Source organism: Myotis daubentonii, chromosome 3, assembly GCF_963259705.1.
Source record: "Myotis daubentonii chromosome 3, mMyoDau2.1, whole genome shotgun sequence".
In the NCBI taxonomy this organism is placed as follows: Eukaryota; Metazoa; Chordata; class Mammalia; order Chiroptera; family Vespertilionidae; genus Myotis; species Myotis daubentonii.
The window spans coordinates 12,506,324-12,531,168 of record NC_081842.1 but is presented as its reverse complement, the minus strand read 5'-3'; the positions used below and the strand labels follow the sequence as shown (position 1 = coordinate 12,531,168).

At 39.4% G+C, this 24,845-nt stretch overlaps 1 pseudogene; it reads right to left on the bottom strand.

The window, feature by feature from the left end:
* Nucleotides 1–8,488: 8,488 nt before the first annotated feature.
* On the bottom strand, nt 8,489–22,199 carry LOC132229133 (60S ribosomal protein L7-like; annotated as a pseudogene).
* Between the last annotated feature and the right edge of the window lie 2,646 nt (nt 22,200–24,845).

Here is a 24,845-nt window from a genome sequence, read left to right as displayed (position 1 = left end):
GATTAAAGAATAAAGGAGAGGGATAAAAGATAACTCATATGTTTCTGGCTTTGTAAGAGACAAGTTTGAACTCTGTCACTGTGACTCAGTGAATTCTAGCTATCCTATATTATAAAAGCCTAATATGCTGTCTGGTCATCCAGTCAGCCATTCAACCAATCAAAGCATAAAATGCTAATGATATGCTAAGGCCGTTCAACCACTCACTATGGTGTGCACTGACCACCAGGGGGAAGATGCTCCGACCAGTAGGTGAATTTGCTGTTGGAGCCAGCCGATGGGGACTGAGCGAGACAGGCCGGACTCGCCCTGGAGCCCTCTCACAATCCCTCCCCGGCTGGCCCATCTCCTGTGTCCCTCCTCAGCCCCAATTGTGCACCAGTGGGGTCCCTCGGCCTGGCCTGCACCCTCTTGCAATCCAGCACTCCTTCAGGGATGTTAGAGAGCCAGTTTTGGCCTGATCTCGCAGGCCAGGCCGAGGAACCCCACTGGTGCACAAATTCGTGCACCAGGCCTCTAGTAACTTCATAATTTCCATTCTTCTAACTAGAGGACCTCCCTTTGCCAGGGTGTCCTCATGAATGAGGGATCATGGTATCTACCTTGGAAAGTTGTTGTGAAGATCCACTGCAAAGCCCCCAGTCGTGTGCCTGGTAAGACATAGATACTCAATAAACAGCAGGCACTTTCCTTTTAGCCTTCATATCTGTTTTTCTATGTTCCCTCTTTAAGGAAAAGGTCTGTGCTCATTTCATCTTTGTTTCTCTAGTCTGGTACATTGATAGGTGCTCAATAAATGCTTGTGGAATTAGTGAATGGTCTTATGTTACTGGGATGGAGTACAACCACTTATTCATTTATATTTCCCTCTAATAAATTATTATTGAAAGAACTTTGGCAGGACTTGCAAGCTGTAGAGCTGTTCACTTTGTAGTGGGTGGTTTAGTGAAGAGTCAGATTTGAGTTTGGGGATTTGAAGGAATAGCCTGTTAAGCTGAAGGAAATGTGACGACATTACAAATAAGACCAACCAGGCAAAATGTGCCACAGACATTCTAACATAAAAGTACACCATAGTTTTAAGTTCATTACTGTGTATAATTTTCCATTACTGGGGGTAAATTTGACAAGTGTTTATGGGATGGGATATATCCTCATTAATGAAAAAAAACTCATTCACACTGAATCTCAGAAAATCTAGTTTATATGCAAATATTTTCCCCTGCCAATGAATACATTCAATACCTAATTTGTTTGCAAAAGTAAAATTGTCTGGCAACATGCCATTTCTCAAAAACACCTGATGTATTAATCAGGGATCTTCAGAAAAATAAAACCAATAGGATGTATATAGATAAAGAGATTTTTTTATAATGAAATGGCTCACAGGATTATGAAGGCTGGTAAGATTCAAGATCTTCAGTTGGCAAACAGGAGACCCAGTGAGAATACTGGCAGTCTTGATGTCCAGGAAGAGCTGAAGTTTCCGTTAGAGTCTGAAAGCAAGAAAAAAACTGATGCCTCAGCTCCAAAGCGGTCAGGCAGAAAGAGTTCCCTCTTCTGCTGGTGGATCAGCCTGTTGTTCTATCCAGGCCTTCAACTGACTGGATGAGGCCCACTCACCTAGGGGTGGGCAATCTGCTCTACTCAGTCTGCCAATTCAAATGTTAACCGGCATGTCCAGAATAATGCTTGACCAAATGTCTGGGCACTCCATGGCCCCATCAATTTGACACATAAAATTAACTATCACACCTGACCAAGTACAATATTCCATCACCAGGGAGATTTCTGTCAGAACTTAATATGTCAAGAAAGCATCTTTTCACCCAACTCTTTTGCTCTCTTTTTCCTCCCTGCTCTGCTTCTTCTCAGAACATGGTTTTTTTTCCCTCTTCTTTATACAAACTGTTGGAGGAAACACTTGGGGATGGAAACTACCATTTGCCATGTATTTTAACCACATATTCTTTCACACTGTCCCTTCAAGAAGTAGGAAGGCCAGGAGGACTCGTCCAAGTGGCAACAGCCTTGGGAAAGCCACTGAAGCTCAACTCTGTTGCTCTGCCTTGTCCAAAACTCAATCTGGTCAATGCCCCAGATTTGGTCAGATTTGGGAACTGTAATTTACAGAAAACTTACAGATTTCTGTACAAACCAGGGGGGAAAAAAAACCTCATTAGTTATAATGAGAGGTACAACTGCCAATGGATCCTCTAGCCAATGCATTCCTTCCTTGTAAAGTTATATCAGAAATCAAATTATAATCCAAATATCTTTTAGTGAATATGAATTCAGAGTAAGTAGGGGTTGATTTAAACAAGATGTTCAGTGGCATCAAGTAATGAGTAACTAATGCTACAATTTCAACCATCAGCACCGAAAAGGACAAATCTTGGGAACAAATTTCTTTAGAATTCTCTGCCAAAGTGCACTTCAAGCATTCTTTGTTTCTTCTTTCATATGCCAGGGTGACCAACTCCCTGTCTGTTTAACACATTATTTCTTTTAAAAATATTTAGCAGGTTATAGTCTTATTGGTTTATAAGCTATTCTGTTTTAATAAGATGATATCCATATTTCTGTTGTTAATTGCATTCAGTTTTTAAAAAGAATCTCGCTATTTGACTTTCTTTTCATTAATATCCATTTAATCCTTATAATTTTTAAATATATTTTTATTTATTTCAGAGAGGAAGTGAGAGGGAGAGATAAAAACACCAATGATAAGAGAGAATCATCAATTGGCTGCCTCCTGCCTGCCCCCTACTGGGGATCGAGCCTGCAATCTGGGCATGTGCCCTGACTAGAAATCAAACTGTGACCTCCTAGTTCATAGGTCAGTGCTCAACCACTGGGCCACACAGGCTGGGCCATTTAATCTTTATAGCAATTCTGTTCCGGTAATCTATTGCTGCTTATCACAAAATATAGTGGCTTAGCCTTAGCCGGTTTGGCTCAGTGGATAGAGCATCAGACTGCAGACCAAAGGGTCCCAGATTCGATTCCAATCAAGGGCACATACCTCGGTTGCAGGCTGCTCCCTGGCCTGGCCTGGTGAGATGCCTGCGGGAGGCAACCAATCGATGTGTTTCTCTCACATTGATGTTTCTCTCTGTCTTTCTCTCTTCCACTCTCTCTAAAAACCAATGGGAAAATATCCTCAGGTGAGAATAAAAAAAAAATGTAGTGGCTTAAAACAAGAACAATTTTATTAATGTACATTCTCAATGTTATTTTCAGATTAAATTTTTGGTATAACTAACATTGGATGTTCTAATATTTTTAAATGGTGTTTTGAGACTCTCTGAGAATTTTTGGAAGGAGTAACTTTTATATTTCCGACTAAACAGTCTTCACAAATGTACTGCCCCTTAGACATTTTTACTCCTTACCACTTATACAATCATATCCCTCCTGTTTTTCCAAAAAGTGATTGGCTAACTCATCTGTTAGACTATCCCATCTTAAGATGTTAGTGATAGTTAAAAACAAAAGGTGATGTATTTTCTTAGGTAAGATCATTCTTCAATACCTTAAGGTAAAGGTGTTGGTAGCTTTGAAATTCAAACATCAAGCAGTGTAAATAGTAAAAGAAAGAAAAAAAGAAAAAAATCTAGTCTGGGAAGGGAAGATTTGAAGGTGAGGAATTAATTGTGAGGAATTAATTCATTTATAGGCAAATATATACCAACCCACAAGGCAATTCTTTTGAAGAAACTGCCATTTGGTGACAGGCAGACCAAGAAGGTAAATATAAACTTAATAAATAGATTTTTAAGTCACATTAATCTTTATAACGGGTTTATAATCTCTGGCAAAATTCCCATTCTAACAAGTAATGTGAAATAAGAACCACAAGGCATTGAGGCATCCAGCCTTAGACCTCAAGCCTCGTGACGCGAAGCATTGCTTTAAGAATCCCATAAGTGAAATCCATTAGATTCCTGATACCTCATGGTTACTAAGTGTTGAGACCTCAGAAAACATTTTTTTCTTGTGGTTTTCCACAGAAAACCACGGGTACAGAAATTGTTTTTGAGCTATTATGTACATTTACTCAACAAATCTTTGTTGAACGTTGCTATATGCCAGAAACTGACAAAGGTGCAAGTGACTCAACAGTGAAATCATGTGGGAACTCTCCACATTTTCCTTTCTTCTTTCTTTCTTTCTTTCTTTCTTTCTTTCTTTCTTTCTTTCTTTCTTTCTTTCTTTCTTTCTTTCTTCTTTCTTTCTTTCTTTTATTTTTTTATTGTCTAAAGTTTTATATATGTTTCCTTTTCCCCAATTGTCTTTCTTTCTTCCTTCCTTTCTCTCTCTCTCTCTCTCTCTCTCTCTCACCTTCCTTCCTTCCTTCCTTTCTTCTTTCCTTCCTTCCTCCCTTCCTTCCTAACTCTTTAGCTATCACCATCTTTCTGCTATAGTTAATATTTAAAGGAACAAATTTCAGAGATATAAGGCTGGATTCTACAAAAAACAAAACAAAAAACAGTTTTTGGACAGAGAGAGACGATGGAAGAAATGTTCCTATGTAAAGCAGAACTCTGACAGTAGCCACTCTCAATTCCAGATTAACTCTGAGAGCACTTTTTTCCTTAAGAAACTGTTTTTCAAATATTTGAAATATAATTCTGAACTATTGTAAATATAATCCTGCAATAGTTCGTGAATCATTATATTCCACGTTACTTTTTCCTCTCCCTTCTGACCTGTTGGCCAATGAAACAGTTTCATTTTCACTTTTTCAAAATGATAGTGTAAAAAAACAGAAGTGAAAGTATGAATCATAATATAATCAGGCATACATAGTGCTATATCCATTTATAACTCAGAAAACCACGGGGTATTTCCAAACTGATGTCATTCATAGAAAGAATCCCATGTGCTGTATAGGAATAAGAAAAATTACGCGGGTCAACTGGGGGATTCAGAACTCATGGGGGATATTCCCAGCTAATTATTTTTATTTAAAAAAATTATTATGCAGATTAATCTATATTTCAAATGTTTAATTTGACACACATCTTAGAAATTATACCCTGGATTCTGGGTTATACTTTTTAATTCTGATAACTGAGATGGTGTTCACTGAGATTTTACATTAGAAAGCATACCTATATAAGTGGTTTGTATAACTCAAGGCTTTCTTTTTACTTTCTTTAAAAAGCTATATAAATACAAAAATTACCATGAAATTCTGTGTAGTCATTTTACTTATAGAAAATAAACTGTAAAAAAAAAGAAAAGAAACTGTATAAGAAAAAATTATAATAAATATCTGCTCAAATTATTAAAATTGATTCTATTTTATTCTTTTGGGGGAAGAGAAGTAAATATAAACCTTATTTTTTCCAGCTAAACATTAAAAGTGGATATTTCTCTTCTCTTCACTAGGTTCAGTTTTTTTAAGAACTTAAAGAAGCTTATAGTATATGTTAAATATTATATGTTTAACATATACTATATATATTAAATATATTGAATAAATTACTGATATTACACAGATTAAACATTATCTAGAAGATACTTTCTTCCTGATTGTCTACACTTGCTTGGAAAATACCGTGGCTGTCTTAGTTCTGCCATATCTGCTGCTGCATTTTCTGGATGGTTATTTGACCCAGATCCTGATATCCAGTTAGGACATAAGTCCAGTTGCATCCTTTTCCAGTCAGTGAGTGTCCCTGGTTCCCCCTTAGCCAATGTCCTCAATATGGGTGACTCCATATTAGTCACACCACTCACTGTTCCAAGTAACACCACTAATTTTCTCTTTGGTTCTAAGTCTTATCATGAGCCCAGTGGTTTACCCACGTTTAATCCTGATGCCTGCTATGAACCACTTTACTATCCTGAATCTTTCAATGGGGCTGCATGTGAATTCTGCCAGTAGGGTGGTCTTATCCCATGTGATTGAGGAACAAACTTTAAATGTATCAGAAGATTAAATTTCCCCCCATACTATACACAAATAAGATGTCCACATGGATTAAAGACCTAAGACTCGAAGCAACCCTTGAAAGTTTCAGAAAAAAAAAATATAGGAGATTATTTCATAACATTAAAGATCTTTTAAAAAAAAAAAGATCTCTTAAAAATATAAAATGGGCCGAAACCAGTTTGGCTCAGTGGATAGAGAGTCGGCTTGCGGACTGAAAGGTCCCAGGTTTGATTCCGGTCAAGGGCATGTACCTGGGTTGCAGGCACATCCCCTGTAGGAGACGTGCAGGAGGCAGCCAATCGATGTTTCTCTCTCATCGATGTTTCTAACTCTCTATCTCTCTCCCTTCCTCTTTGTAAAAAAAAAATATATATATATATATAATGGTTCATCCATTGTAACAAATGTACCACTCTGGTGGAGATGACTATAATGGAAGAGGCCATGCCTGTGTAGAAGTAGAGGGTATATGGAAAATATGTGTGCCTCTGCTGATTTTGCTATGAACCTGAAATTGCTGCAAAAAAAAATAAAGTGTATTAAGAAAAAAGAACCATTAAATACAAACTAAAAGATGAATACATATCATGACATTAACATTTTAGGTTCCCATACACTGGAAATCATACACAAAGTTAAAAGGCAAGCTAGAGACAGATAAATTATTTAGGAGACAGACATTTGAGAAATAGTTGCAATCTAGAATAAGTAAAAAAAAGTTCCAATAAGTAAGAAAAAGACAAAAATTCCAGTAAAGAAATAAATATAAACTTTCAGTTCGCAGAAGAGAAGTTCTGTATAACCAATAAAAATATAGGGGAAGCTATAACTTGCTAGTAATAGAAACATGCAAATTAAAACAAGATACCCTTTTATGTCTGTCCGACTGGAAAAAATTCAAAAGCCTGACAATGACGAGTGTGGCGGGGAACTAGGGGGAACAGGAACTTTCAAATTCTTACTGTTAATTACTTTAATGTTAATGATGCTTGATGAACATTGAAGTTTTACTATAAGGAATGTAGTTTACATTTGAGAAGAAAAGTATAAGAGGTTGAAAGAGAAAATTAGTATATTTTGGAAAGCATTTTGGCAATATCCAGCAAAATTTGAAGCTTATGACCTACAGCAAGCCAACTTCTAAAGTATAAATCCCACAAAAACTCTTGCTCAGGGATACAAGGTTATTTATTGCCACATATTTGTATAATTCCAAAATGTCTTCCATTGGGAAAATGGATCCTCTTAGTTTCATTTGTGTCCATACCAAGCATGCCTTTCCTCTGCAGGGTCTTACAACTCCCTTCTTTTTTATTTTATTTTATTGCTTAAGGTATTACAAATAGTAGTACATATATGTCTCCTACCCCCCCCATTGACATCCCCTCAGCCTCTCCTACCCCCCCCCGACACTTGGTGGGGGGGTGTGGGGGTAAGAGATCAACTAAAGGACTTGTCTGCATGCATATAAGCACAACCAACAGAGGCAAGACAATGGAGGGGGGGAAGGGAGGGTAACTCCCTTCTTTATGAAGTTGACAATCAGGCACTGAGCCTGTCTTTTTGCTCCCACCAACTCTTCCCTTCCCTCCCTCCCTACACCTCCTATTCCCTTGAACATCTCTTTTTAGCTTATCTCTGGCCAAGATACCTGGTCAATGCCCACAACTCCTCCTTCATTTTGCCTTTTCTAGAAATCTTGCTTGACTTCTCCTTCAGACTTGGGTGACTGGTAATAGCCAGAAACATTATCCTGCCTCACACTTCCTCATAGCCCAGTACCTGCTTAAAATGAGGAGGAACAGAAAAAGGAAAATACATACAGGGAGAAAAAAGCATAGATTAATAACTTCAAATATTCTCCTACCACGTTCTTCTAACAAATCTTTGGACAGTGATACCCACGTGCAAATTGGTGCCAGGTCTGTGGGTGGGGTGAGGAGGGCGCATGAATATCTGGTGAATTTCTTGACTCATCTGGAAGTTTGGACTCCTACCCATTGAGGGTACATCTTCACCCATCAATAACCTTCTGCTGCCTTTATCTTTCCCACCCTCGGAAGCTGACCTTGGCATAGGTAAGGGCAATACTTCTTCTGAAGCAGACTGTTACTGCAAGGTTGCACATAACTGGTTACCCTGGCAACCTTAAGACCCCTGTTCAGGGAAGAGTGGCTGTCAGTAACTGCAGGCAACTTGGGTGGTCCAGCCATTCTCTTCCTCCCCAGTCAATATCTTTCTTCAAATCTCTGTGCTCAAAAAGTCAGAGGCAGCCCCCTGCTCACATTTAGAGAGATGATAATGAGGTTGGCTGCCATATTGGTGTTCAGCCCTCCCCTCACCCAGTATCCATCTTTGTGGCTTCCCTTTTATGATATAACAAAAGAATAAATAAATGAATGAAAAGTAAATAACCCCCCCATGCCTCTTTTAGTTAATAAATGTGAAGAATTGGGTGTGTACTCTTCCCATTTTCTCTTCAGTCCATCAGTCCATCACTTAGCCTGTTTTCTCGGGGGGGGGGGGGGTCGCTTGCCTTTTGTTTTACATTTCAATTTGAGAGAAGTCACTATTCATTAACACACCAGGGGACAAAAAATAATTATGGTCGGCACTTTTTTTCATCTTTCCAGTGAGCCTGTTTACTTAGATCTTCCTATTGCCAGCATCTCCGTCTTCTACAAAATGCCTGGTCTCTGTTTCCAGTCCACCTCGAGAAGATAATTTGAAGGGCCAGCTGATGTTGCTTGTTTCTGCGAAGCAATTCCCAACAGCATAGACCTCATGAGTGAGATCCTCTGTGCAGATACGCCGTGTTTACCAAGAGCCATCACTGTGTTATCTGTCAGCGCAATTAGCTTCCTATTGATTTTGCCATAACCATGCTTGTAGATCAATGAATAACTTCAAGTTTGGTGTCTCCACGAAATAAATGGTTCCACAATCCTCAGCATGTTAACTAAAGCCTTGTTGAGCTTAATGAAGGTACCATTAAACATCTGGCGGAGGTGAAGAAACTACAACACCTTTCGGAACTTAGGGTTCGCATCAGCATCATTAATATGGATCCTGATGACAAATGCCAATTTGGATTCTGTAGGTACTTAGAAGTTGCCAGCTTTTTATTTTTTCCATCCTAGCCATTCTTGTCCCAGTTCAGTATATCGCCTCTATTCCTGTGATAGTGCTTACCTTCCTCATAGATAAGCTTCTTTCTAAACCTCCTTTGAATAAACTTCTTTTTCAGGAGCTTGGTCTTCAGCTCTGCAAAATTCACTTTTTTCTTCTCTGCACCCTCATGGTTTCAACTGGAAAGACCCCATAACCTGTTTTTAGGTTTGGCTTTTTTTTTTTTAACAAGTTGTATTTGTTCACTTTACTTTGAATTTGCTTTTATTCATCTCACAGTATATTATGAACATCCTTCACATTTGGGACATTTAAATAACCTATATATCATTGTGTGTGTGTGTGTGTGTGTGTGTGTGTGTGTGTGTGTGTGTGTGTACCAAAATTTATTCAATTCCCTATTCGTGGGCATTCAGATTGCTTATGGTTCATTGGCATGAAAAACAATGCTACAAATAGCATTATGTGTATACATGTTCTTTATCAAATGTGATTTTTTTAGTGTAAGTTAGAATTCTAGACCTGAAATTGTCAGATAATGTATAGTTTTAATTTGAATAACTGCTGCCACATTTATTTGCAAAAACAGTTGAAGAATTCACACTCCTACCACCAAAGTAAGAAAATGTTTCCATCCCGGAGTCTTTGTCAGCAGGGGTTGTTATTGCTTGTTCAGAACATTTACCAATCTAACAGGTGAAAAACATGGCCTCTCGCTATGGTTCTAACTCAGTATCCTGGGGTAGGAGCAAAAATGTAAATCCCAAACAAACAGAAGCATGCCTGCGAATCTGAGATTCTTAGTTACATGCACTGGTATATCTCTCTCGCCACCTGACCCTGGTGTGAGACCTGCATTCCTCCTTGCAGAGGCCTGAGAAAGTGAGAAACAGGCCGTGTTTCCTTAATACTGTTTTCTTCAAGCTCAACAGCATTATGTCAACTGTTATTATAAGGAAGGGCCATTGACACACCAGCTTAAAAAGGAAAAGGTGTGTCCACCAGCTAAAATAAATAAAAGGGCAAAGCACATAGAAACAGTTTTAAAACCTAACAGTTACAATAGTGCTGAGGAAGCTGGTAGGACAAAGCCAAGCGCAATGCTTATAAACTCAGGGTGTCTCCTGAACTTGTTCAACTTAATTTTGGAAAGTCAACATAGAAACTGCCCTGAAGAGGTCTGAACGTGGCGTGGCGATGATATTAGAGAGGTTTTCAAAAATGTATACATTGTGGCCCTTCCTTTGGTCCCGCTTGATACCAATAATTTCAGAAGTATTCATGACTAATGAAAGTGTGACCAAGCAAAAATTAGACAACACACGAATGTATAGGCATACCTGATTTCATTTTACAGCAAAATAAAAATTGAGGCAATTGTAAAACTTCAATGCTCTTGCCAAAACCGGTTTGGCTCAGTGGATAGAGCGTCGGCCTGCGGACTGAAAGGTCCCAGGTTCGATTCCGGTCAAGGGCATGTACCTGGGTTGCGGGCACATCCCCAGTAGGAGATGTGCAGGAGGCAGCTGATCGATGTTTCTCTCTCATCGATGTTTCTAACTCTCTATCTCTCTCCCTTCCTCTCTGTAAAAAATCAATAAAATATATTTAAAAAAAAAAAAACTTCAATGCTCTTAGTGTTAAGTCAAAGTCTGTGAGAAATTTTTCTTCGTAAGTGGCAAGTGATTCATCCCATTGAAAACAGTCCTATTAGTTGATAAGAGCAATAAATTCACTTTTAGAGGACTTTAAAGCCATAGAAATGTCCCAAATCTTATCAATCATATATTGAGGGAGAGAAAAGACTGAATAAAATGATGCCACATGGACAGCATTTGACAGTCACTGAAGGCAGCTCAGGAATAAAATGTTCTACCTAAAACACAACTGTTTTTGGTACCTGCTCTCGGAGACCAGAGCAGAAAACAAGGGTCTCCTACTGTGTAAAATAGGAAAAAACACTAATTAGGATATATTGATGGAAAATACAGTGTAGAGAAACCTTTCTTTCTGGAATAGCATGTGCACCTTTCTATTAGCTTCTCACGTGGTATTGTGAAGTTTGTGAGTATACACGTCAATGTCACCTGTTAAACAATATAAGATTACGGACAGGAGGCTCTTTCATTCCTCTTTATAATGTCCAAAATCTAGCACAGTGTCAGGTGCAGAGTACATGCTCCGTAAATGTTAACTCTAGAAACTCAAACATTATGTGGGATGCTAAACCACTGGAAACACTGATGTCGTTAATTCTGTTGATACATCAGGGCTAAGAATTGAATTGTGTGAGTTCCCCCCTCCCAAATTCATGTGTTGGAGCCTTAACACGCCCCCCACCCCCGCATGTGATTTTATTTGGAGATGGGGATTTGAGGCGGTAATTATGGTTAAATGAGGTCATAGGAGTGAAGTCCTGATTCAATAAGATTGATGCCCTTGTAAGAAGAGGAAGAAAGAGATCTATCCACACAAATGCACCGAGGAAAGTTATACCAGCATACAGGGGGACGCGGCCATCCCTGAGCCAGGAACAGAACTGGTTGGCACTTTGATCTTGGACTTCCAGTCTCCAAACTGTGAGGAAATAATTTCTGTTGTTGAAGCCACAGTCTCTTGTTTTTTGTTAAGAGAACCCAAACAGACTAAGGCAATCAATAACCCAGTACAATTTCTGGTGCTCTTCACTGGTTTCATAACAGTGAACAAAACCAAAGAAAAATGACTTTTCTCAAGTCATAATGATCATCCAAGAATGAATGTTAGCAAAATATTTGACATGTATGAATTTAACAGTAACCGAAAGCTTGAGGACAGTAAGGTATACAGTTAAAAGAGGGAGAAAATTAAAATATAAGTCATAAATTACTTTTAACACACACAAAAATATTTTATTCAGCCGGCATCTCCTTTGACAAAGGACTCTGATTACATTTTTTTTTTATCTTTGATAAAGCTTGAAACCATATTGACCTAATGCAAATGCCCCATTCTCTTTTTAGATTTCATCAAAGATTTGTAACAAATTGCGTTAAGTGTTAACTTTTAAACTATAGCAGGTCTTATGATCTCATAATGTTAAAGCATCGTTTCATTTTAACATTATGAGATGCTATAGGAACCTGCTGCTGTTTATATCAATTGCCCTGTGGTAAAATTGGTTTCATTATACATCATTTCTCTTAAAGTCAAAGAACTGATCGAGGACCTTAAGTGAGGGTTTAGTGTATAGTAGTCCCCCCTTATCCACAGTTTTGTTTTCCTCAGTTTCAGTTACCCATGGTCAACTGCTGTTCAAAAATATTAAATAGAAAATGCCAGAAATAACCATCCATTTTGAACTGTTCTGAATAGCATGGTGAAGCTTCAAGCCATCCTGTTTTGTCCCACCCAGGACGTCAATCATTGCTTTGTCCAGTGTATCCATTCTGTATACACTCCCTGACCACTAGTCACTTAGGGTATTATCTCCATTATCAGATCAATTATCAGCTATTTTGAGGGAAAGGAAGAGAGACATACACAGTACTCTTTATTATTACAGTATATTGTTATAATTGTTCTACCGCATTATTAGTTATTGTTACTAATCTCTTATTGTGCCTAATTTATAGATTAAAGTTTATCATAGGTCTGAATGTACAGGAAGAAACAGTGTGTATAGGGTTCAGTACTATCCATAGTTTCAGGCATCCACTGGTGGTTTTGGAATGCATCCCCCAAGGACAAGGGGGATGTATAGCCCCAGTGCAATTTCTAAACTGGAGAAAAGAACCCCTTCAAGTGTTCTTTATGAAGCATAGGATCCAACAGAAAAAGAAATGTCATTTATTTCCTATATGTCTCATAATACAACCTATTTTATGTGGCATTGGTCATCAGAAATTTGCAAACCAAAATTAGCATGATAACAGTTTGCAACTTCATCCTCACTATAGATTCTCTGAATGATAGTTGACTATATGAAGCAAAGGGATTAACTGACAAAGGTGGCACCTGTACCATTATGATGCCCACAATGAACATCCTGGTGCAGATTTAGAAATCCAGACCTAAGTTACTTTCTCACAATTACAAGCTTTTAAAGCAGTGACCAGAGGATGTTCTGAGCACAAGGATGCTTGACATTTTTATAACAATGGGAGCGACTTAAGTAGGATAGTGGTTTTTGTTCCTCTGAAGGCAACGACTTTTTCTTTTCTATTGTTCTTCTTCAAAATTTGGATTTACCCCACTCAGTTGCTGGCCTGAACATGCCAGTCATTTCTAGGGCATCCTGACATATTTGTCATCATCATCTTTTCAACAACTTTAATAACGGTCACAGTATTATGTGACCTTTTAAACACTACAACTCTAAACTGTTTTTATATTATCTGAGCTTTCTTATTGATAATTATGAGTCTCATGCATTGAACTTGTTGCTTTCTCCTATGGCAAAAACTTTGAAAATAAAATTCTCAGTTGTATTCTTTATTATCTTACTTCACCCTAAAATATATGTTTGAATAGATGTTCCATACTGTGTAGTACTGCATCATATAGAGAATGTTTGTAATTAGGTCAGCATGCACTGTTTCTAGGCACTGCCAAGGAAACAATTGTGTTATACCCACATTAGACTATTACCGAAGTAACGGGACTGAATGATTCATTGGGAGCGTGGTTGCCGTGCTCAGTGCTCCCAGTGGTACTACACTGAGGGCTCAGAAGATAGATGCAGTTGTGAAAGTCTCTTTGAGTGGTCATAAGGGACTCTCTTCCAAAACACAAAAGCATCGCAAAGGAGAACGTGTTTGACAAAGAGAAAAGAAAATATGGAAAGCATAAAGGAACAGACTAAAGCCCTCCTCCTCTCTGAGAATGCAGGCTAATGGTCATCCATGAGTCCTAGGGAGAAAAGGAGGCTGGTCCACATGACCCAAAGGGTAAAATAAACAACCAAGTGCTGCTCTACAGAATAGAGCCAGCAGTGTGAGAATGACAGGACATTTGGAAAAGACACCTGGATCTGAAAAGGAAGAACTTGTGCATCTTCAGCCATTGTGCCAGAGAAAAGGACCTTTCATAAAGATCATGAATTTGTTGGCATGGAAAAGAGGAACTCGCTGCTTCCTATACCAGCTACTGATACCGTGTCCTATATTGTTTCATTCAGTCAGTTAATACCTATTATTGCTTCTTGCGAATGAGATATTAGAGAACACAACATTGAACAACCACATGATTCCTGTCCTCACACAGCTTACAGTCTAATGAGCAAACAGACCCCATACTCGCCTGCCTTTTCTCCTTTTATGCCTCCTTTGCTGGTTCTTCCTTATCTCCTAGCCTCTGGGTTCTGGAGTGCTCCCGATCTCAGTCCCTGTGCTGCTCCTCTCTTCTATCTACACGCTTGTTCTAGTTTATCTCAGCCTGTCTCGGGGTTCTAAGTGCTATCCACACACTAATGACCCCTACATTTACATCTCCAATTGGAGCCTCTCCTCAGAATTTCAAACAGCTGCCCAACAAATCCACTTGGAAGGCATTTCAAACAGATGACTGAAATTGAACTCTTGATAAATACCTATCAGTCCTTCTCCAGTCTTCCCCACCAAATAATAACACCTTTCTTCTTTGAGTTATCAATCACAACTCTGAGTACCATCTTCAATGTGTCTCCTTCTTTTGCACTCTACCAAAAAAATTGTCAGCAAATTCTAATTCCTCTAGCTTCAGAATCTGTCCAAAATTTGGCTGTTTATCACACATCAACCCAGTGCAAGACACAATTATCTTCCCTATAGCATCACAATTACCACCTAAGTGTCTTCCCTGATTCAAATGTCTGGCCAGCTTCAACATATTCTCCAAAGTGCAGAAATAGAGATTCTACTAGAACAATCCCATAAGTATTTTTTTTTATTTTTATTGAATTTATTGGAGTGACATTGATTAATAAAATTACATAGATTTCAGGTGTACAGTTCTATAATATGGACCTGTACTGTATTGTGTATTCATCACCAGTTATTACTTTTTAATTTTTTTTATTTTAAAGAGAGGAGGGAGAGAGAGAGAGGAGAGAGAAAGAGAGAGACATGGATTCATTGTCTCACCCATTCATGCACATATTGGTTGACTCTCATAGATGTGCCCTGACCAGGGACGGAACCCACAACCATGGCTGCATTGAGACAATGCTCCAACCAACTGAGCTACCCATCCAGGGCACTATTACTTGTTATTTGCCTTCTATTTTCCCCACTTTCCAGTTCATTCATACACTGCTTCTGGTGGTATTTAATAAGATAATATTAAGAATTTGGTCTCCTTAGCAATAAAAATAGACCCTGATGTATCCAAATAACATTTTGTCTTTTTGTATCAGTCCTCAAGTACAAACCTGTGTACATGTTCTGCACCACTAGTTTTTGTGGTTAAGGGCTACTCCTTCCACCTGATTTATCTTTGCATCCTAAGCAGGGCCTATGTAGGATAAAAGAAGCGCTAGCCAACGAGTACTTGGCACTGCAAATTCAATGGGGTCCATAGATGCTGCCGCCATCAATGATTCTCGGCTGGCCAAGGCTGTGACGGAGACTAAAATCCAACTGTCCACGTGATGCATAAACAGTGATGCTTGTAGAATTACTTCAAGTCTTCCTAATGGATTGGGAGGGGTTGAAGTAGTGTAGTGCCTTAACCAGAATCTCCAAGAAAAAAAAGTCCTTATTTTGTTTGTTTTGTTGTTTTTTCAGAGAGGAAGGGAGGAGAGGGAGAAATATTAATGATGCGAATCATTGATCAGCTGCCTCTTGCATGCCCCATACTAGGGATCAAGCCCACAACCCAGGCATGTGCCCGAACTGGGAATTGAACTGTGACATCCTGATTCATAGGTCAATGCTCAATCACTGAGCCATGCCAGCGGGGCAAAAGTCCAGATTTTGTCTCATTGGCTAATTTCAAGCCATCATCTTCAAAATGTGTATTATCACCTCTCCAGCACACTACTGGGCTATATAAAAATAAATTTTTTTTAAAGAATCAACCCTAATTATTGTTTCCTATGCTTTAATAGCAACTAGACACACCACATTTCAAATGTAATCTTTTATTTTAATTAAAATGTCATCCTATGCCACTCAATACAAGAACTGAGGGTTGAAATTGAGAAAAACTTCTTTAAATGTGTGTTTCAGATTTGTCTCAGATAGGTACTAATTTCCAAAAATTAATTTTTTATTTCCTTTCTCCCTAGAAGTTAGATGAGGCCATGCTCATTGAAACATTCAGAATCAATAGAATCACGTTTTGTTCTCCAGACAGTGTTTGGACACAAAACTTGCAGGTAGTTTCTGTGATCATGCGGAAGAGTTGGGATGGATTGCATGGGACCATTTCTTGTTTTATTTTAAGTATTATGAAAGCTCTTATGTATTATTTAGGTTCAGACAAATGAGTCAGATCAATGAAATATGGTGCCTACTTTAAACAGAATGAAAGTGTGTAGTGATGGTAGAGAGACAGTAGATAGATATTTGATGTGATGAAACTAAAGACAACTTTTTTTATACAACAGCCGCAAACATCTGAGGAGTAGGAGGAGATTCTTTATCATAATTTTTTGCTCCAAGGAAAGAAAAAATATTTTGTCATTTTTCCTGAAATATGTACAATCTTTTTTGTCCTCGTTGAGTAAATAATTTTTTGAAAATACAGGGTTGGGAAAAAGTAGGTTTATAATTATTTGTATGGAAAATAATATAATAAATAATAATACAACAATAAACTCTGTTTTGTGTACTCAGAACTGGTGGTGTAATTCTAGTCCAAGCCCCAAAGTCCAAGAACCAAGGGAGCTGACGGTATAAATCCCAGTCGTGTGGCAGGAGTAGGTCACATGAGATGTTCCATCTCAACATTGAGACAGAAAAGAAAGAGTCTTTTGTTCTATTAAGTTTATTCATGACCTCAGTAGATGACTCCCACTCACCTTGGGCAGAGTAATCTATTGAGTTAATCCACTCAAATGCTCTTCTCATCCAGAAATAATCCTCACAGACACACCCAGAATTAATGTTCAATCTGGCACCCAGGGCCAGCCAAGGTGACATATAAAATTAATAACTGCCCTAGCTGATTTGGCTCAGTAGATAGAGCATTGGCCTGCAGGCTGAAGGGTCCCAGGTTCGATTCCAGTCAAGAGCACATGCCCGAGTTGTGGGCTCGATCCCCAGTAGCGGGCGTGCAGGAGGCAGTTGATCAGTGATTCTTTCTCATCATTGATGTTTCTGTATCTCTCTCTCCCTCTCCCTTCATCTCTGAAATCAATAAAAATATATTAAAAATAATAAAAAAATGAAATTAATAACTATCTCATAAGGTAATATATTTATTTGTTCCAGGGTTTATAATGTAGATAACTTTGGGGGACCATTCTGGCTACCACACCATACAAGTTCTCCACTGTTTGGTTTGCCTACCAAATTCCTCAGTTCCAGAGCAGGAATATGAGGGTTTTGACTCTCAGAACTGAGTGAAAGTGTTCACAAACATCTGTAAAAATATTATTTACTACTTATTTATAAATGAGGATATTCAAATATACTCAAAAGTAGAGTGAACAGTACAAAGCAGTCCATGTACACATCACCCAAGCTCAACAAGTCTTAATATTTCACCAGTCTTGAGACATCTGTTTATTCACACTCTGCTTTTTCATTTGGATGTGTGTTTAGATGGATGAAAATATCTCTATTTCTGAAAACTAATTTAGCTTCGTATTTTACTGGGAATTGTAATTGTTTTGTATAATACAAATTAAAGAACAAAGGGGTAATAATTTACAAAGCAAAAATAATACTAGTGCTTTCCTCTCATTTACTGGGTAGGAAATAGGATTTGGAGTATTAAAATCTTGCCCAACTTACATAATTGCTGTGATGATTCACTGATATTTGGTATGAATTGTCTCACAATATAGTACTCTCTTACTTCAGTCTTGTGCTGATGTGTAAGGGAAAAGTGAATGAAAGTAGTAGTCAGCTTTTCTCGGAGAATTTAAGAAATGAAACTCAATTGCACAATATTTCTTTTTTTAAATTAAATCTTTATTGTTCAGATTATTACATTTGTTCCTCTTTTTCCCCCCCATAACTCCCCTCCTCCCAGTTCCCACCCCATCCTCCGCCCTCACACCCTACCCACTGTCCTCATCCATAGGTGCACGATTTTTGTCCAGTCTCTTCCCACATCTCCCACACCCCTTTCCTCCCCAAGAATAGTCAGTCCACTCCCTTTCTATGCCCCTGATTCTATTATAATCACCAGTTCATTCTTTTCATCAGATTATGTTTTCACTTGATTTTTAGATTCACTTGTTGCTAGATGCATATTTGTTGTTCATAATTTGTATCTTTACCTTTTTCTTCCTCTTCCTCTTCTTAAAGGATACATTTCAGCATTTCATATAATCCTGGTTTGGTGGTGATGAACTCCTTTAGCTTTTCCTTATCTGTGAAGCTCTTTATCTGACCTTCAATTCTGAATGATAGCTTTGCTGGATAAAGTAATCTTGGTTGTAGATTCTTGGCATTCATCACTTTGAATATTTCTTGCCATTCCCTTCTGGCCTGCAAAGTTTCTGTTGAGAAATCAGCTGACAGTCATATGGGTATTCCCTTGTAGGTAACTGAGTTTCTTTCTCTTGCTGCTTTTAAGAGTCTCTCTTTGTCTTTTGCTCTTGGCATTTTAATGATGATGTGTCTTGGTGTGGTCCTCTTTGGATTCCTTTTGTTTGGGCTTCTCTGTGCTTCTTGAACCTGTAAGTCTATTTCTTTCACCAGGTGGGGGAAGTTTTCTGTCATTATTTCTTCAAATAGGTTTTCAATATCTTGCTCTCTCTCATCTTCTGGAACGCCTATAATTCTGATGTTGGTACGCTTGAAGCTGTCCCAGAGGCTCCTTACACTATCTTCGTATTTTCGGATTCTTTTTTCATTTTGCTTTTCGGTTGGGTGTTTTTTGCTTCTTCACATTTCAAATCTTTGACTTGATTCTTGCGCTCCTCTGGTCTACTGTTGGGAGTCTGTTTAGTATTCTTTATTTCAGTCGGTGTATGCTTAATTTCTAGTTGGTTCTTTATCACAACATCGAGGGTCTCATTAGATTTCTCGAGGATCTCATTAAGTTTATCGGCAGCTTCTAGACAGTTCTTGAGAGACTTTAAAAGTGTGGTTCTGGACTCTATATCTTCCATTGACAATTTTGTCCTGTTTCTTTGTCTCCGCATTTTGTTATGCTTTCTTGGTGCACCCCCTAGTGGTCTTTGTGAGCAGTCTTGTAGTTAAGCCTTGATTGTTGTAGCTAATACTAGGGGGGATTTGACCTCCAGGCCAAGTGGCTGTGAGAATCAGCTGTGTCTGCAGTGAGAGAACTTCTTTCCTCTAGGGAGGTGCTAATCTGGCATTTGCCTGAGGCTATCTGGCAAATGGCTCTGTGCAGGGCTTGGGCGGGGCAGGTCACACGGGATCAACAGGGTGGGCCGGAGAGAGCAGTTATGGCTGCTCTCAGTCCTGTCCCCAGAGGCTCTGCCTCTCTGAGTCCCAGCAACCACTGCAAAGCTCGGAGAGAAAGCTGCACTCGCTCTGACCGAAGCCAGACAGTCCCGCTTCTCCCGTTTGAGTCTGGGTCCCTAAAGACTCACCCGGATCTGGAGCTCAGAGTCTGCGACTCCCTCCCGATTGAAAACGCCAACCGCGCCCTCAGCCACCAGCCCGCTCTGCATGCACTCCGCACCTCAGTATTTGACTTCAGCACTGCGCCTCCTCTGAGTGTCGGTATGCGTTTCTCTTTCCTCCTAGTTGTAGGACTTCCACTCAGCCAGCATTCCTGTGGTTCTGGGTGATGTCCGTTCTGTCTTTTAGTTTCACTTTTGAAGTGGTTGTTCAAGGCAGCAAATTCCGGCATTAACCTATGCCGCCATCTTGGTTCTCCAATTCAATTGCACAATATTTCTACTTATTTTCTCCTTTTCTCTTGATGCCAAATCTCTCTCAAATAAATAAAAATTTTTAATAAATAAATATTATATACAGATGATGTATTATAGAATTTTACATCTAAAACCTATATAATTTTATTAACCAACTAGAGGCCTGATGCATGAAATTCATGCACTGGAGGGGTGTCCCTCAGCCCAGCCTGCACTCTCTCCAATCTGGGACCCCTTGGGGGATGTCTGACTGCCGGTTTAGGCCCAATCCCTGTGGGACATCCCTCTCACAATCCAGGACTGCTGGCTCCCAACCACTCGCCTGCCTGCCTACCTGATTGCTCTTAACTGCTTCTGCCTGCCAGACTGATCACCCCCTAACCACACCCCTGCCAGCCTGATCAGCGCCTAACTTCTCCCCTGCTGGCCTGATCGCCCCCAACTGCCCTCCCCTGCCAGCTCAGTCACCCCCAACTGCCTTCCCCTGCCAACCCGGTCACCCCCAACTGCCCTCTCTCCCCTGCAGGCCTGGTTGACCCCAACTGCCCTCCCCTGCTGGCCCGGTCACCCCCAACTGCCCTCCTCTGCAGGCCTGGTCTCCCCCAACTGCCTTCACTCCCCTGCTGGCCTAGTTGCCCCTAACTGTCCTCCCCTGCTGACCTGATTGCCCACAACTGCCCTCCCCTGCCGGCCATCTTGTGGTGGCCATCTTGTGACCTCATGGGGACAGCCATCTCGTGTGAGGGTGTAAAGGTCAATTTGCATATTACCTCTTTATTATATAGAATGTCACCCAATAAATTCAATAAAATGAAATTAAAAATCTGTTATGAGCATTAAAAAAAGTAATAAGTTGCATTGTCAGAGATGTCTTGTTTAGTTGCTCTTAAGCTAATTCAGCATGTAGCTAATGATTCCAAAAGTGATTTCCCATTTCTTAGATTCCCTGATTTCCTTCTTTATCCCTCCCCTAATGGTTGGCATTTTAAACTGGTATTATCCTCCAATCAAATATCAAATTTAGACATTACCTGTGGATTTTATTATAAATGATATGCTCCTCTCCATTGGGAGCTAGCAATTGTTCAAAATCAATACATATATACCAAAATGAAAGGGGGCAAAGTGTTGGTCTCTTTTCAGAATCAGAAATTATTCTAGTGCAGAATTTCAAGCATAAGGACAGAAGTAAAGTTTTTCTGTATATAGAAACCTACTCATGAATCCAACAAATGTTTATTAAGCACATAGTATACATGAGACACTGTTTGTTGCTATGCTAAATCAAAATGATGGAAGATAATCCCAACCCTCTTGGAGATTAATAAATGATACTTTACATCAACCACATGAGTGATACAAGGGAAATGGCAGTGATTAAGCAAAAAAATCTTTATGGAGCAGGTGGGATTTGAACTTGACTTTAAGGATGGAAAGGTTTTCCATAGAGTGTATTTGCACCACCAGTGCCTGTTTTAACCTATAGCACATCTGATGAATATTGTTCACATCAACATACACCCAATATTAACATGGAAACAAACTTTCCCACTAATAAGTAGCCACCTACCTGAGATTTCCTTTCTCGCACTTATTTAGAGCAGTGATTCTCTACTTGCGCATGCATCAGAATCTCCTGGAAAACTTGTTGGAACACAAATTGCTCAGCCGCACCCAATGCCTCTGATTTAGTAGGTCTCGGGTACAACTCAAGCTTTTGACTTCAATCAGCCGTGGGCAAACTACGGCCCAAGGGCCGGATCCGGCCCATTTGAAATGAATAAAACTAAAAAAAAAAAAAAAAAAAAAAAAGACCGTACCCTTTTATATAATGATGTTTACTTTGAATTTATATTAGTTCACACAAACACTCCATCCATGCTTTTGTTCCGGCCCTCCGGTCCAGTTTAAGAACCCCCTGTGGCCCTCGAGTCAAAAAGTTTGCCCACCCCTGTTAGGTGATACTGAAACTGCTGATCCGACAACACAATCTGAGCCTCTGATTTAAGCCCCTGCTTTGGTGCTTACATGCTTAGAACGGAACCCTGCTTTGCCACATCCTACCTCATCTTCAGAAAAGTCTATCATCTCAACACTTGATTTTCCTATTTGTAAGGTGATGACGTAGGTAATGCCAATACCCATCTTGTAAGCCTGTTTTGAGAATTAAATTGAATAATGCATAAAAATCAGGAGCCTGACATTAGTGCCCTACACTGGATAGCAATGATTACTACTAGGGAAAAAGCTAGTGGTTGGGGGTATGCCAGGTTTTATGGACTGAATGTTTGTGTCCCCTCCAAAATTCACAGGTTAAGACCTTACAGCCCAACATAATGGTATTTGGAAGTGGGGCTCTTGGGAAGTAAGTAGGTTTAGATGAGATCATCAAGGTGGTATCTCATGATAAGGTTTAATGCCCTTCTAATAAGAAGAAATACCAGGGCTCTCTTTCTCTCCTCCCTCTCTGTCTCCTCTTCTCCCTCTTGCCCTTCCCCCCACTAGCTGGCACCAAATAAAGTCCATGTGACCACACAGCTAGATGGGGGATGTCTGCAAGCCATGAAGCAGGTCCTCACCAGACACTGAATCTCACGGCCCCTTGACCTTGGACTTCCTAGCCTCCAGAACTGTGAGAAATAGATTTCTGTCACTTAAGCCCCCTAGTCCTATTTTGTTATAGCAGCTCAAATAGACTAAGACACCAAGGAAATAGTGTGAGATATGGTGCCAAGGGCGGATGGATCATTCCTGTTTGGAGAATGGCAAGCAGCTAAGACAACCTAGGATGTAACTTTCACATGGGGAAAAGGAGGAAGCTATCAGAGGACCTGAATGAGAATTAGGAAGAACACTGGAATTCCTTGGGCACCACTTTCTTCCTAATTGTCTGGTGTTTCTAACAGTTATTGGCCTCTACTTTCTCTCGCTAAGTGCCCACTATTTCTAGAAGAACAGCAGGAATGCTCAAATAACTAGCACTATTCCCAAGGTAGAAGAGCAGTGAAAATGCTACATCCAAGGATTCTATTAATGCCCCAAGAGGACCCTCCCAATGAGACTGTGCAGAGACCTATATTGCAAAGAGGCGCTTAAGCATCCTTTTCATTAATGTGGGTCTTCAAGTTGTTTATCCTTATGCTTTGAAATCGACCCACACTGATTTTCAGTTAGTTTTCAATATCCCCTTACTTTAGTAGATAGACCTACTCCTCCAGCTCTCTTTGCTTTGTGATGTTGTGATTAAATGTGTTAGAATGATGCTGTAAACAGGGCCGGTACTGCCACTACATTTCAAGTAGCTGAGAAATTAGTGCAAATATGTAACTAGGACAGTAATATCCCTTGTTGGTGCAATTGACTTGGTAATGGTGCGCTAGATCCTATTCAAAACATCACATGAGAATTATTAGAAATGCAGAATCTCAGGTGCCACCCACCAACTGAAGCAGAATTTGCATTTTAACAGGGTTCCCTCAAAATTCATCTTCACATTAATGTTTGAGAAGTATGACCTGGACACTCACACAATTTTAGTATTGCCTTAGGAAAGCCTTTCAATACCTACCTGCTCCCCAAAAACACTCATTCATTTATTATACTTTAATAAAAATAGTGAAATAAGATAAAATACTATATTCAGATTGCTGGAATGTAGGAGATAGGGATTTCCAAGCATGCAAAGACATGAGCACATAATAGCTAGAACAGGGGTGGGCAACCTTTTTGTGAGTGCGTGCCCAAACCAGCAAAATCTCTGACTCAAAATTCTTCTGCGTGCCAACCCTAATTTTTTGAGAACATGTTATGCCTACTTAATATCTCCTAAGGTGTACATATGTGAAGAACCTTGAAGAAATAATAAAATTCATTTGAGCAACACAGTATATGATGATGAAAAATACATTTATTTTTTAATGTATACATGTACACTGATAGTCCGACAGAAAACTTTACGACTCCGTATGATATTATCAGTGGGACTTTTGCTGCTGCATCACTGATGACAGAGATTTTACATCAGGTTTATATTTAGTGACCTTCAGAGATATGCACGAGCTACTACTTTCATCCATCAGGCTACTCCTATTACGAGACTTAACAAAATTTATCACTGAGAACAAAGCTTCACAAGTGTATGTGGATGAAACCAAAACACTGGTCGGATCTAGGAAGGCAGGGAGAGTTAAGGCAAAGGCATAGAAATTGTTCCTCCCCTCTCTCGTCAATCCATGTCTATGGTCTTTAAGATAACTTGTTATGTAAAATTATTTATTTATCTAAGATGCACCTACACTGAATTTATCTAAAAAATAAAAAAGTCGATATTAAGAAAAAAACTGTAAATGGAAGATTATAAGAGAGGGTTTCGCATGCCAGCAAAAGTTACTGGCATGCTATGTTTGGCACGCGTGCCAGGGGCTGCCCACCCCTGAGCTAGAACATGGCATACAATCATGTTCAATTGTCCTAAAGTTCCTAAACCAATAGAACAAAAAGAGAAATTGGCCCAGTTTTGATCAAAAGATAGTCAAGTCCCTGAATTCTTTATTGTTAAAGCCATCTGCTCCTGGCATAGCCAGAGCTTCAAGGAGATTTCTGTATATTACAAAAAACATGAGAGGCACTGTGTATTAATTACTGACTAGGGCTGTGGTGTCCAAATGTTGTTTAGCGCCACCTAATTTGGGGAACCTGAACCCCCACGGGCATCCTACTCCTTGGTCTCTACCTGGATTTCAGACTGTCACCTGCTTGGCTTTCTAAGGCTCAGGGTTCCTCTGAAATAGA